Below are 6,223 nucleotides of genomic sequence, written 5' to 3' on the forward strand. Positions count from 1 at the left end.
AAAAGCAAAAAATGGAAGTTTCATCCAATTCTTTAAGTATGGATTTTTTTTTTAAGTGCCACGCCACCACCGAACATCTCCAAACCAGGCTCAAGGGTCGGAGCATCGGCCGGCAAAATCAGTCCCTCGCCCGGACATAGGGGCTCGGCTTGAAAAGAAACCCAGAGGGTACGGGGTTTGGAAGCTGAACTGAAGGCATGAGAAGCCTTACACTATGCCACTATGCAGCAAGCAGCATCAAACAAAGCCCGGGGTCGGAGGGGGGGCGGGAGGGGTAGGTGTGTGGGGGGGGGTTTGTTTCCCGATCTAAGCGAGCCTATTGTGCATGCACAGACCGGGGTGTGGTCCATACTGGGGCGTCGACCTTGGAGAGAGAGAACAAAGAAGCTTGTCCTCCTGCCATTCTGAGCTTCTTACAAAGGCACAATTTAATCATGGGGGCAATACTGACAATGCCTGACCTCGTGCAAGCCTTGTGCATGATGGTGCTGCGGAGGAGACAATTGATTCATTGTCATCGCATTAGGAACCTCAGAGCACGTAGAGTAATGGGCAGGCGGCCTTACCCATGTCAGATATATCAAGTCAGGCATTCGTCCCTGTACCTGAGTGATGCAGACTGTGTCAGGAGGCTGCGTTTCCGCAAAGAAGTTGTAACTGAGATCTGAGAGTTAGTAAAAGCAGACCTGCACCCTAGAAGCGTCAGGAGGACTGCTTTGTCAGTTTAAGTGAAGGTGACTGCTGCACTTTCATTTTACGTGTAATGTATGTATGTAAACCTCACCAATATGTAAGACTTGCCACCAGGGGGCACACCTGTGGGAGACCTAAGGGTCACCTGTCTAAATAATAACTTCACGGTGGGGCGGGCAATAATCAAGGGAATAATGGAGGCATGTGAAAAAGGAACGGCAGTAGTCATGGGGGATTTTAACCTACATGTCGATTGGTCAAATCAAATCGCACAGGGTAGCCTGGAGGAGGAATTCATAGAATGCATACGGGATTGTTTCTTAGAACAGTATGTAACAGAACCTACAAGGGAGCAAGCCATCTTAGATCTGGTCCTGTGTAATGAGACAGGAAAAATAAATGATCTCCTCGTAAAAGATCCTCTCGGAATGAGTGATCACAATATGGTTGAATTTGTAATACAGATTGAGGATGAGGAAGTTGTGTCAGGAACGAGCGTACTATGCTTAAACAAAGGGGACTACAGTGGGATGAGGGCAGAGTTGGCTTAAGTAGACTGGAAACAAGGACTAAACGGTGGCACAATTGAGGAACAGTGGAGGACTTTGAAGGAGCTCTTTCATAGTGCGCAACAAAAATATATTCCAGTGAAAAAGAAGGGCGGCAAGAGAAGGGATAACCAGCCGTGGATAACCAAGGAAATAAAGGAAAGTATCAAATCAAAGACCAATGCGTATAAGGTGGCCAAGGTTCGTGGGAAACTAGAGGATTGGGAAAATTTTAAGCAACAGCAAAGAATGACTAAAAAAGCAATAAAGAAAGGGAAGATAGATTACGAAGGTAAACTTGCGCAAAACATAAAAACAGATAGTAAAAGCTTTTACAGATATATAAAACGGAAAAGAGTGACTAAAGTAAATGTTGGTCCCTTAGAAGATGAAAAGGGGGATTTAATAATGGGAAATGTGGAAATGGCTGAGACCTTAAACAATTATTTTGCTTCCGTCTTCACAGTGGAAGACACAAACCATGCCAAAATTTGCAGGCCACAAGAATGTGGGAAGGGAGAACCTTGAGATAATCACTATCACTAGGGGGGTAGTGCTGGACAGGCTAATGTGACTGAAGGTAGACAAGTCCCCTGGTCCTGATGAAATACATCCCAGGGTATTAAAAGAGATGGCAGAAGTTATAGCAGATGCATTCGTTATAATCTACCAAAATTCTCTGGACTCTGGGGAGGTACCAGCGGATTGGAAAGCAGCTAATGTAACTCCTCTGTTTAAAAAAGGGGGCAGACAAAAGGCAGGTAACTATGGCCGGTTAGTTTAACATCTGTAGTGGGGAAAATGCTTGAAACTATCATTAAGGAAGAAATAGCAGGACATCTAGATAGGAATAGTGCAATCAAGCAGACGCAGCATGGATTCATGAAAGGGAAATCATGTTTAACTAACTTACTGGAATTCTTTGAGGATATAACGAGCATGGTGGATAGAGGTGTACCGATGGATGTGGTGTATTTAGATTTCCAAAAGGCATTAGATAAGGTGCCACACAAAAGGTTACTGCAGAAGATAAAGGTACGCGGAGTCAAAGGAAATGTATCAGCATGGATAGAGAATTGGCTGGCGAACAGAAAGCAGAGAGTCGGGATAAATGGGTCCTTTTCCGGTTGGAAATCAGTGGTTAGTGGTGTGCCACAGGGATCAGTGCTGGGACCACAACTGTTTACAATATACATAGATGACCTAGAAGAGGGGACAGAGTGTAGTGCAACAAAATTTGCAGATTACACTAAGATTAGTGGGAAAGCGGGTTGTGTAGAGGACTCAGAGAGGCTGCAAGGAGATTTGGTTAAGCGAATGGGCTAAGGTTTGGCAGATGGAATACAATGTCGGAAAGTGTGAGGTCATCCACCTTGGGAAAAAACCCAGTAAAAGGGAATATTATTTGAATGGGGAGAAATTACAACATGCTGTGGTGCAGAGGGACCTGGGGGTCCTTGTGCATGAATCCCAAAAGGTTAGTTTGCAGGTGCAGCAGGTAATCAGGAAGGCAAATGGAATGTTGGCCTTCATTGCGAGAGGGATAGAGTACAAAAGCAGGGAGGTCTTGCTGCAACTGTATAAGGTATTGGTAAGGACGCACCTAGAGTACTGCGTGCAGTTTTGGTCACCTTACTTAAGGAAGGATATGCTAGCTTTGGAAGGGTACAGAGACGATTCACTAGGCTGATTCCAGAAATGAGGGGGTTACCTTATAATGATAGATTGAGTAGACTGGGTCTTTACTCCTTGTAGTTCAGAAGGATGAGGGGTGATCTTATAGAAACATTTAAAATCATGAAAGGGATAGACAAGATAGAGGCAGAGAGATTGTTTCCATTGGTAGGGGAGACTAGAACTAGGGGGCACAGCCTCAAAATACGGAGGAGCCAATTTAAAACCGAGTTGAGAAGGAATTTCTTCTCCCAGAGGGTTGTGAATCTGTGGAATTCTCTGCCCAAGGAAGCAGTTGAGACTAGCTCATTGAATGTTTTCAAGTCAAAGATAGATAGATTTTTAACGAATAAGGGAATTAAGGGTTACGGGGAGCGGGCGGGTAAGTGGAGCTGAGTCCACGACCAGATCAGCCATGATCTTATTGAATGGCGACGCAGGCTCGAGGGGCTAGATGGCCTACTCCTGTTCCTAATTCTTATGTTCTTATGTTCTTATGTATAAAAGGCAATCCACCATGCTGCTTCCTCACTCTGGAGTCTGAATAAAGAGACCAAGGTCACAACAGTTTGAGCTTACAATACAGCCTTGTGGAGTTATTCTGAACATAACAATTGGCGACGAGTAACGGATCACAAACTTTCACGCGGTAATGGCTACCGTTGGTATTCTTGAGAGACTTGTTGAGGGTGATGATTGGGAAGCCTTTGTTGAGTGTCTCGACCAGTACTTTGTGGCCAACGAACTGGACAAGGCTGAGATGGCGGTCAAGCGCAGGGCGATTCTCCTCACTGTATGTGGGTCTTCGATATATGGCCTCCTCAAAAATCTGCTGGCACCAGACAAACCAACGACAAGACTTACACAGAGCTGGTTCAGGAACACTTCAAGCTGAAAGGGAGCATCTTAATGTCCAGGTATCGCTTTTACACGCACCATCGCTCCGAGGGCCAGAACGTGGCGAGCTATGTTGCCGACCTTGCGGGACAGTGCAAATTTGCCGGATCTTTGGGGGAAATGTTGCTGGACTTTTTAATGCTTGGAATTGGCTGCGAGGTCATTCTTCACAAACTGCTGTCTACCGAATCCCTAGATTTGAGCAAGGCCATCACGATAGCCCAGGCTTTCATATCCATGAGCGACAAGACGAAACAGATTTCTTCACAGAATCGAAGCGCACCGGCAAGTACTGTGCATAAATTAATGCTTTCTACAGGCAGAACTGTACATGGCAGGACCTACGCGACCACAGAGGCCAGACCTAGGGTGACCCAGAGTCCGCCATGGGCCGTGAATGCGTATCCATTAGCACCATGTTGGCGCTGCTGCGGCAGTCATAGAGTCCATCAATGTTGATTCAAGCACTATGTGTGCAAGGGCTGTGGAACAATGGAGCACCTCCAGCGAATGTGCAAACGACCTGTAACTCACCACGTGGCTGAGTCAGGAGAGGGTGACAGATCCAGCGAGGATCACGCTGAATGAGCAGGAGAGGCTACTCAACCTGAGGATGAAGAGGCAGTATATGAGATACACACCTTCACCACCAAAAGCCCTCCAATAATGTTCAAAGTTAAACTCAACGGCACTCCAGTCTCCAAGGAACTGGACATGGGGGCGAGTCAATCAATAATGAGCCAGAAGGCATTCGAGAGGCTGTGGGGCGATAGAGCACAACGACCCAAGCTGATGCCGATTCAGGCAAAGCTGCGCACCTACACCAAGGAACTGATACCAGTTGTTGGTAGTGCGGACATAAAAGTATCCCATGAGGCAGTGGTGCACGATTTACCACTGTGGATTGTTTCAGGTGATGGGCCAACGCTGCTTGGTTGAAGGTGGATGGGGGAGATTCGATGGGATTGGGAAGACTTCTGTGTACCTTCTCTGGCAAACGACGTCTCCCTTGCTCAAAGGCTGAGCAAGCCCCCACCCTCAGTTGAACCAGGCATCGAAATGCAGATCCATTTGCAGATCCCCGAGGCACAGGCCGCTCATCACAACCACGAGGAGGTAAAGATCAACCGAGCAGCAGTACAGGTGCAGTACCCACCATCCAAAACCGACGACCTCTTCTCGACGTTGGAAGAGGCTCCAAGTTGACCATGCAGAGTGGGACTCCGGCCGAAACGATCCGAATGCATCTTCCCGATGCCAGAGGCAAAATCCCTGGGGAGGAAGATCGCGGCAGTCGGCATCACGGACACAGACGAGAGTGCGTCCAGACCACGGGATGTCGCCACAACAAAACAGAGGCATGTGTCGCCCAGTAAGGAAGACAACTGAGCTTGGGGCAAAGGTAAAGGGGCGGCTGCTGAGAAGGCCAGGACCCACTAAGTTCCAATAAGTTGTTTGCATCGTGTAACCCATGTGAGTGCTCTTTCGCGGCTAATAATGTATTATCATATGGGGTCGGGGGTACCTTACAACAAGCCAAAGTAGCAGGCGAACACCAACCGGTCGTATATGTATCTGACAAAGTACGTGTCGCAAGTAATGTGTTATCACACAGAGTCGGGCGTGTTGTACAGCAAGCCAAAGTAGCGGGTGAGCCCCAACCGATTGTACATAGAAACATAGAAACATAGAAAATAGGTGCAGGAGTAGGCCATTCGGCCCTTCTAGCCTGCACCGCCATTCAATGAGTTCATGGCTGAACATGTAACTTCAGTACCCCATTCCTGCTTTCTCACCATACCCCTTGATTCCCCTAGTAGTAAGGACTTCATCTCACTCCTTTTTGAATATATTTAGTGAATTGGCCTCAACAACTTTCTGTGGTAGAGAATTCCACAGGTTCACCACTCTCTGGGTGAAGAAATTCCTCCTCATCTCGGTCCTAAATGGCTTCCCCCTTATCCTTAGACTATGTCCCCTGGTTCTGGACTTCCCCAACATTAGGAACATTCTTCCTGCATCTAACCTGTCTAACTCCGTCAGAATTTTAAACGTTTCTATGACGTCCCCTCTCATTCTTCTGAACTCCAGTGAATACAAGCCCAGTTGATCCAGTCTTTCTTGATAGGTCAGTCCCGCCATCCCAGGAATCAGTCTGGTGAACCTTCGCTGCACTCCCTCAATAGCAAGAATGTCCTTCCTTAGGTTAGGAGACCAAAACTGTACACAATACTCCAGGTGTGGCCTCACCAAGGCCCTGTACAACTGTAGCAACACCTCCCTGCCCCTGTACTCAAATCCCCTCGCTATGAAGGCCAACATGCCATTTGCTTTCTTAACCGCCTGCTGTACCTGCATGCCAACCTTCAATGACTGATGTACCATGACACCCAGGTCTCATTGCACCTCCC

This window comes from Pristiophorus japonicus, chromosome 15 (assembly GCF_044704955.1).
Source record: "Pristiophorus japonicus isolate sPriJap1 chromosome 15, sPriJap1.hap1, whole genome shotgun sequence".
NCBI classification, from domain to species: Eukaryota; Metazoa; Chordata; class Chondrichthyes; family Pristiophoridae; genus Pristiophorus; species Pristiophorus japonicus.